At 39.8% G+C, this 14,202-nt stretch overlaps 1 protein-coding gene across 4 annotated transcripts in view; it reads right to left on the reverse strand.

Annotated features, from left to right (window-relative positions):
* SEPTIN14 (septin 14) overlaps positions 1–14,202 on the reverse strand; it is a 215,946-nt gene that overhangs the window by 169,187 nt on the left and 32,557 nt on the right. The window lies entirely within an intron of this gene.

Consider the following 14,202-nt stretch of genomic DNA (forward strand, 5'->3'; position numbering starts at 1 on the left):
TTGTGTTATATCAAATTGTTGATGGAATCCACTGCTAATAACAACCTAGAAAGTAGAAACCTATCAATATTATATACAATTAACCAATTGATTTTTTAAGTGGAAAAATAATCAAAGAAAGCTTAACAATATACATTAATCTCACCCCTGGAAATCTCTCCCAAACATCCATAAAAAATGCTTTATTCAATAAAGTGTTTATTACAGTTCTCTAACATCCAAATGTAGGACACCATATTACAGAAGAATATCCAAATAAATGATGATATAGTCATCCACACACTGAGACATTCTTAAGTCATTAAAGATATTTATGTGAAATGCTTTAATAAATTAAAAAATAGTTATATGAAAGTAATAAGTAAAATATTTAACATACAAAATTGTGTGTATATTCCTAGTTTGTAGTGATAAAGTAACCTATCATTTTACATCTGTTCATATTAACAATTAGAAATAACTGTAAATCCACTGGAAGGAAAGAAAAGCAGGCAGAAACAAGATGAAATCAAACACTGGAAATAAGGTAGAATAATAGGTAAAACCATGTTTATTTACATAGTCTGTTTAAGCTACTCTCCAGTAAACAATGTGCTTAGAGAGTAGAGCACAAGCAGAATGACAGTGTTGACCAAAGAAGTAAGTTCAGAGATTAAGATTGCCAAAATACTTATATTTTGATATTGAGAAAGAAATTCTGGAAAAGCAAGTCACAGAGAAAGATGTAAATCTGAAAACTTTGAAACACTTGGTTAACCCAAACTCTTCAAGTGAACATGTTATTTTAAAAAAGCTAAATGACAAGAGAACAGCTGGCATTCTGAAAGTGCCTAGCTGGAATTTCAGCAGTGTCCTAGAAAGTCCTAAGGAAGACACTTTGTGGAATTAAAGTTTCACCCAAGTAAGGCAAGTTTGGTAAACACATTGGACTTTTCACTTAAACTCTTAAAAGCCTTAGTATAAGAATGAGACTATGTTCTTATGGTTCTATGTTCTAAGGACTATGTTCTAATTTCTATGTTATAACTCCAAGTTTGAAGGGTATAACTAAAATCTACCTTTAAAAACCATAGTGCCGAGGCAGAGCCAACATGGCAGCATGAGTAGGACAGTGGGAATCTCCTCCCAAAAACATATATATTTTAGAAAATACAACAAATACAACTAATCCTAAAAGAGAGACCAGAAGACACAGGACAACAGCCAGACCACAACTACACCAACGAGAACCCAGCGCCTGGTGAAAGGGGTAAGATACAAGCCCCGACCTGGCGGGACCCGAGCACACCTCCCCCCAGCTCCCAGCAGGAGAAGAATAGGCAGAGCGGGAGGGAGACGGAGCCCAGGACTGCTAAACACCCAGCCCCAGCCATCCGGACCAGAGCACAGACACAGTGCATGCGTGGGGTCCTGGATACTAGGGAAATAGGGCAGCAAGAACTCTGAGTGGGTGCCAAAGCTGATGCCTCTGTGACAAAGAAAAGCGGGGACTTTTTGAAAGTCTTAAAGGGACAGAAACAGCATAGGTCACAGCCCAGTGGCTGGAAATTACAGGGAAAACTGGCACACTAATCCCCTGGGCAACAGCTCTGAGACCCCTCACAGAGGTAAACAGCCAAAGAGCCCCCCGTCCCCCCCGTCCATTACCCCTCCGGGTTCTGCCTAAGGCAAAACACACATACAGAAAGACAGAAAGGAAAAATCTTACACTTCGGGCAGGAAAGACACAAAGACCCAGCCTACACACAATTACACAACACAAGCCACTGGGGGTCGCAGTTGTCCCAGCAAAGAAAGGCCAATAGCAAGTGAAAAGTTTGGCCCTCCCAGCTGACAGACAATAGCACCTGTCAACATGAAAAGGCAAAATAATATGATCCAGACAAGACTAACCCAGACAGCTTCGGCATCCGCTGAGAAGGAACATGGGGAGATAGATTTAACCAGTCTTCCTGAAAAAGAATTCAAAACAAAAGTCATAACCATGCTGATGGACTTGCAGAGGAATATGCAAGAAATAAGGAAGGAGAATACAGAAATAAAACAAGCTCTGGAAGGACTTCAAAACAGAATGGACGAGATGCAAGAGACCATTAATGGACTAGAAAACAGAGAACAGAAACGCATAGAAGCTGATGCAGAGAGAGATGAAAGGATCTCCAGGAATGAAAGAATTTTAAGAGAGCTGAGTGACCAATCGACATGGAACAATATCCGCATTATAGGGGTACAAGAAGAAGAAGAGAGAGAAAAAGGGATAGAAAGTGTCTTTGAAGAAATAATTGCCGAAAACTTCCCCAAACTAGGGGAAGAAATGGCCTCTCGACCACAGAGGTACACAGAACTCCCATGACAAGGGATTCAACAAGGGCAACACCAAGACACATAATAACTAAAATGGCAAAGATCAAAGACAAGGACAAAGTATTAAAGGAAGACAGAGAGAAAAAAAAGGTTACCTACAAAGGAAAACCCATCAGGCTATCATCAAACTTCTCAACAGAAACCCTACAAGCCAGAAGAGAATGGCATGATATAATTAATGGAATGAAACAGAAGGGCCTCAAACCAAGACTACTGTATCCAGCACGAATATCATTTAAATATGAAGGAGGGATTAAACAATTCTCAGACAAGCAAAAGTTGAGGAAATTTGTCTCCCACAAACCACCTCTACAGGGCATCCTACAGGGACTGCTCTAGATGGGAGCACTCCTAAAAAGAGCACAGAACAAAACACCCAAAATATGAAGAAGGGAGGAGGAGGAATAAGAAGGGAGAGAAATAAAGAATCAACAGATGGCATTTAAAATAGCAAAACAAGCGAGTTAAGTTAGACAGTAAGATAGTAAAGAAGCTAACCCTGAACGTTTGTTAACCACAAACTGAGAGCCTGCAATGGCAATAAGTTCATACCTTTCAATAATTACCCTAAATGTAAATGGACTGAATGTACCAATCAAAAGACACAGACTAATAGAATGGATAAAAATGCAAGATCCATCCATATGCTGCTTAAAAGAGACTCACCTCAAACCGAAAGACATGCACAGACTTAAAGTCAAGGGATGGAAAAATATATTTCATGCAAACAACAGAGAGAAGAAAGCAGGTGTTGCAATTCTGGTATCAGACAAAACAGACTTAAAAATAAATAAAGTAACAAAAGACAAAGAAGGACATTACATAATGATAAAGGGCTCAGTCCAACAAGAGTATATAACCATTATAAATATATATGCACCCAATACAGGAGCACCAACATACCTGAAACAAATACTAACAGAACTAAAGGAGGAAATAGAATGCAATGCATTCATTCTAGGAGACTTCAACACACCACTCACTCCAAAGGACAGATCCACCAGACAGAAAATAACTAAGGACACAGAGGTACTGAGCAACACACTAGAACAGATGGACCTAATAGACATCTACAGAACTCTACATCCAAAAGCAACAGGATACACATTCTTCTCAAGTGCACATGGAACATTCTCCAGAATAGACCATATACTAGGCCACAAAAAGAGCCTCAGTAAATCCAAAAGATTGAAATCCTACCAACCAACTTTTCAGAACACAAAGGCATAAAACTAGAAATAAACTGTAGAAACAAAGCAAAAAGACTCACAAACACATGGAGGCTTAACAACATGCTCCTAAATAATCAATGGACCAACGACCCAATCAAAATGGAGTTCCATCAATATATGGAAACAAACGACAACAACACTAAGCACCAACTTCTGTGGGACACAGCAAAAGCAGTCTTAAGAGGAAAGTATATAGCAATCCAAGCACATTTAAAAAAGGAAGAACAATCCCAAGTGAATGGTCTAATGTCACAATTATCAAAATTGGAAAAAGAAGAACCAATGAGGCCTAAGGTCCGCAGAAGGAGGGACATAATAAAGATCAGAGAAGAAATAAATAAAACTGAGAAGAATAGAACAATAGCAAAAATCAATGAAACCAAGAGTTGGTTCTTCGAGAAAATAAACAAAATAGATAAGCCTCTAGCCAGACTTATTAAGAGGAAAAGAGAGTCAACACAAATCAACAGTATCAGAAATGAGAAAGGAAAATACACGACACACCCCACAGAAATACAAATAATTATTAGAGAATACTATGAAAACAAGAGAATATAAGAGAATACTATGCTAACAAGCTGGGAAACCAAGGAGAAATGGAAAACTACCTAGAAAAATACAACTTTCCAAGACTGACACAGAAAGAAACAGAAAATCTAAACAGACCAATTACCAGCAATGAAATTGAAGGGGTAATCAAAAAACAACCAAAGAACAAAACCACCAGGCCTGATGGATTTACCTCGGAATTTTATCAGACAGACAGGAAAGACATAATACCAATCCTCCTTAAAGTTTTCCCAAAAATAGGAGAGGAGGGGACACTCCCAAACTCATTCTATGAAGCTAACATCACCCTAATACCAAAACCACACAAAGATTCCACCAAAAAAGAAAACTACAGACCAATACCCGGATGAACGTAGATGCAAAAATACTCAGTAAAATATTAGCAAACTGAATTCAAAAATACATCAAAAGGATCATACACCATGACCAAGTGGGATTCATTACAGGGATACAAGGATGGTATAACATTCGAAAGTCCATCAACATCATCCACCACATCAACAAAAAGAAAGACAAAAATGACATGATCATCTCCATAGATGCTGAAAAAGCATTTGACAAAGTTCAACATCCATTCATGATAAAAACTCTCAGCAAAATGGGAATAGAGGGCAAGTACCTCAACATAATGAAGGCCATCTATGATAAACCCACAGCCAACATTATATTGAATAGCGAGAAGCTGACAGCATTTCATCTGAGATCGGGAACTAGACAGGGATACCCACTCTCCCCACTGTTATTTAACACAGTACTGGAGGTCCTAGCCACGGCAATCAGACAAAACAAAGAAATACAAGGAATCCAGATTGGTAAAGAAGAAGTTAAACTGTCACTATTTGCAGATGACATGATACTGTACATAACAAACTCTAAAGACTCCACCACAAAACTAGTAGAACTCATATCGGAATACAGCAAAGTTGCAGGATACAAAATTAATGCACAGAAATCTGTGGCTTTCCTATATACCAACAATGAACCAACAGAAAGAGAAATCAGGAAAACAACTCCATTCACAACTGCATCAAAAAAAAATAAAATAGCTAGGAATAAACCTGACCAAAGAAGTGAAAGACTTATACTCTGAAAACTACAAGTCACTCTTAAGAGAAATTAAAGGGGACACTAACAGATGGAAACTCATCCCATGCTCATGGCTAGGAAGAATTAATATCGTCAAAATGGCCATCCTGCCGAAAGCAATATACAAATTTTATGCAATCCCTATGAAACTACCAGAAACATTCTTCAATGAACTGGAACAAATAATTCTAAAATTCATATGGAAACACCAAATACCCCAAAGAGCCAAAGCAATCCTGAGAAAGAAGAATAAAGTAGAGGGGATCTCACTCCCCAACTTCAAGCTCTACTATAAAGCCATAGTAACCAAGACAATTTGGTACTGGCACAGAAACAGAGCCACAGACCAATGGAACAGACTAGAGAATTCAGACATTAACCCAGACATATATGGTCAATTAATATTTGATAAAGGAGCCATGGACATACAATGGTGAAATGACAGTCTCTTCAACAGGTGGTGCTGGCAAAACCAGACAGCTACATGTAGGAGAATGAAACTGGACCATTGTCTAACCCCATATACAAAAGTAAACTCAAAATCGGTCAAAGACCTGAATGTAAGTCATGAAACCATTGAACTCTTGGAAGAAAACATAGGCAAAAACCTCTTAGACATAAACATGAGTGACCTCTTCTTGAACATATCTCCCCGGGCAAGGAAAACAACAGCAAAAATGAACAAGTGGGACTATATTAAGTTGAAAAGCTTCTGTACAGCAAAAGACTCCATCAAAAGAACAAAAAGGAACCCTACAGTATGGGAGAATGTATTCATAAATGACAGATCCGATAAAGGCTTGATATCCAGAATATATAAAGAGCACACACGCCTCAACAAACAAAAATCAAATAACCCAATTAAAAATGGGCAGAGGAACTGAACAGACAGTTCTTCAAAAAAGAAATACAGATGGCCAACAGACACATGAAAAGATGCTCCACATCGCTAATTATCAGAGAAATGCAAATTAAAACTACAATGAGGTATCATCTCACACCAGTAAGGATGGCTGCCATCCAAAAGACAAACAACAACAAATGTTGGCGAGGCTGTGGAGAAAGGGGAACCCTCCTACACTTCTGGTGGGAATGTAAGTTAGTTCAACCATTGTGGAAAGCAGTATGGAGGTACATCGAAATGCTCAAAACAGACTTACCATTTGACCCAGGAATTACACTCCTAGGAATTTACCCTAAGAATGCAACAATCAAGTATGAGAAAGACCAATGCACCCCTATGTTTATCGCAGCACTGTTTACAATCGCCAAGAATTGGAAGCAACCTAAATGTCCATCGATAGATGAATGGATAAAGAAGATGTGGTACATATACACAATGGAATACTAGTCAGCCATAAGAAAAGGGCAAATCCTACCATTTGCAGCAACATGGATGGAGCTGGAGGGTATTATGCTCAATAAAACAAGCCAAGCGGAGAAAGAGAAATACCAAATGATTTCCCTTATCTGTGGAGTATAAGCACAAAGGAAAAACTGAAGGAACAAAACAGCAGCAGAATCACAGAAGTCAAGAATGGACTAACAGGTACAAAAGGGGAAGGGACTGGGGAGGATGGGTGGGTAGGGAGGGATAAGTGGGGGGAAGAATGGGGTATTAAGATTAGCATGCATGGGGAGTGGGAGAAAAGGGAGGGCTGTACAACACAGAGAAGGCAAGTAGTGATTCTACAACATTTTGCTATGCTGATGGACAGTGACTGTAAAGGGGTTCATAGGGGGGACATGGTATAGGGGAGAGCCTAGTAAACATAATATTCATCATGTAAGTGTAGATAAATGATACCAAAAAAAAAAAGTTCGTTCCTGTGCAGTGACCTCCAATGAGTTCTACACAAGGTTATAAAGGGCATATAAAAGTGTAGGCAAAGGGTCTGTTTGTGTTTATACAGAGGATCAAAGCCTAATTGGGCTACCCCAAAAATGAACTGAGATATGATATGAAAAAGAACTTCCAACATCAGCACTCTCTGGAAGACTCATGCCAGAAGATGATCAAAAAACCCCAGCAAACATCCACGCACTGCTACAGCAGTAGGTGCACTCATCCGACCAGTTCCTGGACTTGTCATGGGAATGAAGAAGGAGACATCTAAGCTGGCCTGTGCATACAGTAAAACAACAAATTTGACTGGATCTATACTGCTGAAACTCAACCAAGTATTAGGAGAAGTGCAAATTTTAGCACTCCAAAATCATACAACTACAGACTATTTACTGTTAAAAGAACATATGGGAGGGCGGAGCCAACATGGCGGCGTGAGTAGGACAGTGGGAATCTCCTCCCAAAAACATATATACTTTTGAAAATACAACAAACACAACTAGCCCTAAAAGAGAGACCAGAAGACGCAGGACAGTGGCCAGACTGCAGCTACACCAGCGAGAACCCAGCGACTGGTGAAAGGGGTAAGATACAAGCCCCGGCACGGCGGGACCCGAGCGCCCCTCCCACCAGCTCCCGGCGGGAGAACAATAGGCAGAGCGGGAGGGAGACGGAGCCCAGGACTGCCGAACACCCAGCCCCAGCCATCCGGGCCAGAGCGCAGACACAGTATATGCCCAGGGGGCCCTGGATACTGGGAGAACAGGGGGTAAGACCTCAGAGCGGGTGCTGAAGCTGATGCCCCTGTGACAAAGAAAAGCGGGGGCTTTTTGAAAGTCTTAAAGGGACAGGGACTTAACAGCTTGACGGAAACAACACAGGTCACAGTACAGCAGCTGGAAATTACAGGGAAAACCGAGTGCACTAACCCCCTGGGCAACAGCTCTGAGACCCCTCACGGAGGCAAACAGTCAAGCAGCCCCCCCATCCATCACCCCACCGGGCGCTGCAAAAGCAGAGAAGCAGCCTGAGACAAATTCCACCCACAGAAAGGGAAATTTCTCCCTCCCGGCCAGGCAAGACACAAAGACCCACTCTACACGCAATTACCCAACACAAGCCACTAGGGGTCGGAGTTGCCCAGTAAAGAAAGGCCAGTAATAAGTGAAAATTTTGGCCCTCCCAGCTGACAGTCAATAGCACCTGTCAACATGAAAAGGCAAAAAAATATGATTCAGACAAGACTAACCCAGACAGCTTCGGCATCTGCTACATCTTCCCCTGAGAAGGAATCTGGGGAGATAGATTTAGCCAGTCTACCTGAAAAAGAATTCAAAACAAAAGTCATAACCATGCTGATGGACTTGCAGAGAAATATGCAAGAACTAAGGAAGGAGAATTCAGAAATAAAACAAGCTCTGGAAGGACTTCAAAACAGAATGGACGAGATGCAAGAGACCATTAATGGACTAGAAAACAGAGAACAGGAACGCAGAGAAGCTGATGCAGAGAGAGATAAAAGGATCTCCAGGAATGAAAGAATTTTAAGAGAGCTGAGTGATCAATATAAAAGAAATAATATAAGAATCATAGGCATTCCAGAAGAAGTAGAGAGAAAAAAGGGGATAGAAAATGTCTTTGAAGAAATAATTGCTGAAAATTTCCCCAAACTAGGGGAAGAAATGGCCTCTCAGACCACAGAGGTACACAGAACTCCCATGACAAGGGATCCAAGGAGGGCAACACCAAGACACATAATAATTAAAATGGCAAAGATCAAAGACAAGGACAAAGTATTACAAGCAGCCAGAGAGAAAAAAAAGGTTACCTACAAAGGAAAACCCATCAGGCTATCATCAGACTTCTCAACAGAAACCCTACAGGCCAGAAGAGAATGGCATGATATACTTAATGCAATGAAACAGAAGGGCCTCGAACCAAGACTACTGTATCCAGCACGAATATCATTTAAATATGAAGGAGGGATTAAACAATTCCCAGACAAGCAAAAGTTGAGGGAATTTGCCTCCCACAAACCACCTCTACAGGGCATCCTACAGGGACTGCTCTAGATGGGAGCACTCCTAAAAAGAGCACAGAACAAAACACCCAACATATGAAGAAGGGAGGAGGAGGAATAAGAAGGGAGAGAAATAAAGAATCATCAGATTGTGTTTATAATAGCTCAACAAGCGAGTTAAGTTAGACAGTAAGACAGTAAAGAAGCTAACCCTAAACCTTTGGTAACCACAGACTTAAAGCCTGCAATGGCAATAAATTCATACCTTTCAATAATCACCCTAAATGTAAATGGACTGAATGCACCAATCAAAAGACACAGAGTAATAGAATGGTTAAAAAAGCAAGATCCATCCATATGCTGCTTACAAGAGACTCACCTCAAACCCAAAGACGCGCACAGACTTAAAGTCAAGGGATGGAAAAAGATATTTCAAGCAAACAACAGAGAGAAGAAAGCAGGTGTTGCAATTCTGGTATCAGACAAAACAGACTTCAAAATAAAGAAAGTAACAAAAGACAAAGAAGGACATTACATAATGATAAAGGGCTCAGTCCATCAAGAGGATATAACCATTATAAATATATATGCACCCAATACAGGAGCACCAACATACCTGAAACAAATATTAACAGAACTAAAGGAGGAAATAGAATGCAATGCATTCATTCTAGGAGACTTCAACACACCACTCACTCCAAAGGACAGATCCACCAGACAGAAAATAAGTAAGGACACAGAGGCACTGAACAACACACTAGAACAGATGGACCTAATAGACATCTACAGAACTCTACATCCAAAAGCAACAGGATACACGTTCTTCTCAAGTGCACATGGAACATTCTCCAGAATAGACCACATACTAGGACACAAAAAGAGCCTCAGTAAATTCCAAAAGATTGAAATCCTACCAACCAACTTTTCAGACCACAAAGGCATTAAACTAGAAATAAACTGTTCAAAGAAAGCAAAAAGGCTCACAAACACATGGAGGCTAAACAACACGCTCCTAAAAAATCAATGGATCAATGACCAAATCAAAAGGGAGATCCAGCAATATATGGAAACAAATGACAACAACAACACTAAGCCCCAACTTCTGTGGGAAGCAGCAAAAGCAGTCTTAAGAGGAAAGTATATAGCACTCCAAGCATATTTAAAAAAGGAAGAGCAATCCCAAATGAACGGTCTAATGTCACAACTATCAAAATTGGAAAAAGAAGAACAAATGAGGCCTAAGGTCAGAGGAAGGAGGGACATAATAAAGATCAGAGAAGAAATAAATAAAATTGAGAAGAATAAAACAATAGAAAAATCAATGAAACCAAGAGCTGGTTCTTCGAGAAAATAAACAAAATAGATAAGCCTCTAGCCAGACTTATTAAGAGGAAAAGAGAGTCAACACAAATCAACAGTATCAGAAATGAGAAAGGAAAAATCACAACAGATCCCGCAGAAATACAAAGAATTATTAGAGACTACTATGAAAACCTATATGCTAACAAGCTGGGAAACCTAGGAGAAATGGACAACTTCCTAGAAAAATACAACCTTCCAAGACTGACCCAAAAATAAACAGAAAATCTAAACAGACCAGTTACCAGCAACGAAATTGAAGCGGTAATCAAAAAACTACCAAAGAACAAAACCCCCGGGCCAGATGGATTTACCTCGGAATTTTATCAGACATACAGGGAAGACATAATACCCATCCTCCTTAAAGTTTTCCAAGAAATAGAAGAGGAGGGGATACTCCCAAACTCATTCTATGAAGCTAACATCACCCTAATACCAAAACCAGGCAAAGACACCACCAAAAAAGAAAACTATAGACCAATATCCCTGATGAACGTAGACGCAAAAATACTCAACAAAATTTTAGCAAACCGAATTCAAAAATACATCAAAACCATCGTACACCATGACCAAGTGGGATTCATCCCAGGGATGCAAGGATGGCACAACATTCGAAAGTCCATCAATATCATCCACCACATCAACAAAAAGAAAGACAAAACCACATGATCATCTCCATAGATGCTGAAAAAGCATTTGACAAAGTTCAACATCCATTCATGATAAAAACTCTCAGCAAAATGGGAATAGAGGGCAAGTACCTCAACATAATAAAGGCCATCTATGAAAAACCCACAGCCAACATTATATTGAATAGCGAGAAGCTGAAAGCATTTCCGCTGAGATCGGGAACTAGACAGGGATGCCCACTCTCCCCACTGTTATTTAACATTGTACTAGAGGTCCTAGCCACGGCAATCAGACAAAACAAAAAAATACAAGGAATCCAGATTGGCAAAGAAGAAGTCAAACTGTCACTATTTGCAGATGACATGATACTGTACATAAAAAACCCTAAAGACTCCACCCCAGAACTACTAGAACTGATATCGGAATACAGCAAAGTTGCAGGATACAAAATCAACACACAGAAATCTGTGGCTTTCCTATATACCAACAATGAACCAACAGAAAGAGAAATCAGGAAAACAACCCCATTCACAATTGCATCAAAAAAAATAAAATACCTAGGAATAAACCTAACCAAAGAAGTGAAAGACTTATATTCTGAAAACTACAAGTCACTCTTAAAAGAAATTAAAGGGGACACTAACAGATGGAAACGCATCCCATGCTCATGGCTAGGAAGAATTAATATCGTCAAAATGGCCATCCTGCCCAAAGCAATATACAGATTTGATGCAATCCCTATCAAATTACCAGCAACATTCTTCAATGAACTGGATCAAATAATTCAAAAATTCATATGGAACCACCAAAGACCCCGAATAGCCAAAGCAATCCTGAGAAAGAAGAATAAAGTAGGGGGGATCTCACTCCCCAACTTCAAGCTCTATTATAAAGCCATAGTAATCAAGACAATTTGGTACTGGCACAAGAACAGAGCCACAGACCAATGGAACAGACTAGAGAATCCAGACATTAACTCAGACATATATGGTCAATTAATATTTGATAAAGGAGCCATGGACATACAATGGCGAAATGACAGTCTCTTCAACAGATGGTGCTGGCAAAACTGGACAGCTACATGTAGGAGAATGAAACTGGACCATCGTCTAACCCCATATACAAAAGTAAACTCAAAATGGATCAAAGACCTGAATGTAAGTCATGAAACCATTAAACTCTTGGAAGAAAACATAGGCACAAACCTCTTAGACATAAACATGAGTGACCTCTTCTTGAACATATCTCCCCAGGCAAGGAAAACAACAGCAAAAATGAACAAGTGGGACTATATTAAGCTGAAAAGCTTCTGTACAGCAAAAGACACCATCAATAGAACAAAAAGAAACCCTACAGTATGGGAGAATATCTTTGAAAATGACACATCCGATAAAGGCTTGACGTCCAGAATATATAAAGAGCTCACGCGCCTCAACAAACAAAAAACAAATAACCCAATTAAAAAATGGGCAAAAGAACTGAACAGACGGTTCTCCAAAAAAGAAATACAGATGGCCAACAGACACATGAAAAGATGCTCCACATCGCTAATTATCAGAGAAATGCAAATTAAAACTACAATGAGGTATCACCTCACACCAGTAAGGATGGCTGCCATCCAAAAGACAAACAACAACAAATGTTGGCGAGGCTGTGGAGAAAGGGTAACCCTCCTACACTGCTGGTGGGAATGTAAGTTAGTTCAACCATTGTGGAAAGCAGTATGGAGGTACATCAAAATGCTCAAAACAGACTTACCATTTGACCCAGGAATTCCACTCCTAGGAATTTACCCTAAGAATGCAGCAATCAAGTATGAGAAAGATCAGTGCACCCCTATGTTTATCGCAGCACTATTTACAATAGCCAAGAATTGGAAGCAACCTAAATGTCCATCGATAGATGAATGGATAAAGAAGATGTGGTACATATACACAATGGAATACTACTCAGCCATAAGAAAAGGGCAAATCCAACCATTTGCAGCAACATGGATGGAGCTGTAGGGTATTTTGCTCAGTGAAACAAGCCAAGCAGAGAAAGAGAAATACCAAATGATTTCACTCATCTGTGGAATATAAGAACAAAGGAAAAACTGAAGGAACAAAACAGCAGCAGAATCACAGAACTCAAGAATGGACTAACAGGTACCAAAGGGAAAGGGACTGGGGAGGATGGGTGGGTAGGGAGGGATAAGGGGGGGAGAAGTAGGGGGGTATTAAGATTAGCATCCATAGCGTGGTGAGAGAAAGGGGAGGGCTGTAAAACACAGAGAAGACAAGTAGTGATTCTACAACAGGTTGCTATGCTGATGGACAGTGACTGTAAAGGAGTATATAGGGGGGACCTGGTATAGGGGAGAGCCTAGTAAACAAAGTATTCGTCATGTAAGTGTAGATTAATGATTAAAAAAAAAAATGCAGTTCCTATGTGGTGACCTCTAATGAGTTCTACATAGTGATATAAAGGACATATAAAAGTGTAGGCAAAGGGTCTGTTTGTGTTTATACAGAGGATCAAAGCCTAATTTGGCTACCCCGAAAATGAACTAAGAAATGATATGAAAGAGAACTTCCAACATCAGCACTCTCGGGAAGACTCATGCCAGAAGATGATCATCAAAAAACCCCAACAAAGATCCACGCACTGCTACAGCTGTAGATGCACTCATCCCACCAGCTCCTGGACTTGCCATGGGAATGAAGGAGATATCTAAGCTGGCCTGTGCATACAGTAAAACAACAAATTTGACTGGATCTATACTGTTGGAACTCAACCAAGAATTAGGAGAAGTGCAAATTGTAGCGCTCCAAAATCTTACAACTACAGACTATTTACTGTTAAAAGAACATATGGGATGTGAACAGTGCCCAGGAATGGGTTGTTTTAATTTGTCTGATTTTTCTCAAACTATTCAAATTCAGTTAGATAATAACCATCATATCATTGATAAGTTTTCACAAATGCCTAGGGTGCCTAACTGGTTTTCTTGGTTTCACTGGAGATGGCTGGTAATTACAGGTATGCTTTGGTTATGTAACTATACTCCTATTATGTTAATGTGTGTGCGCAATTTAAGTAGTAGCTTAAAATAC

This window comes from Manis pentadactyla, chromosome 10, assembly GCF_030020395.1.
Source record: "Manis pentadactyla isolate mManPen7 chromosome 10, mManPen7.hap1, whole genome shotgun sequence".
NCBI classification, from domain to species: Eukaryota; Metazoa; Chordata; class Mammalia; order Pholidota; family Manidae; genus Manis; species Manis pentadactyla.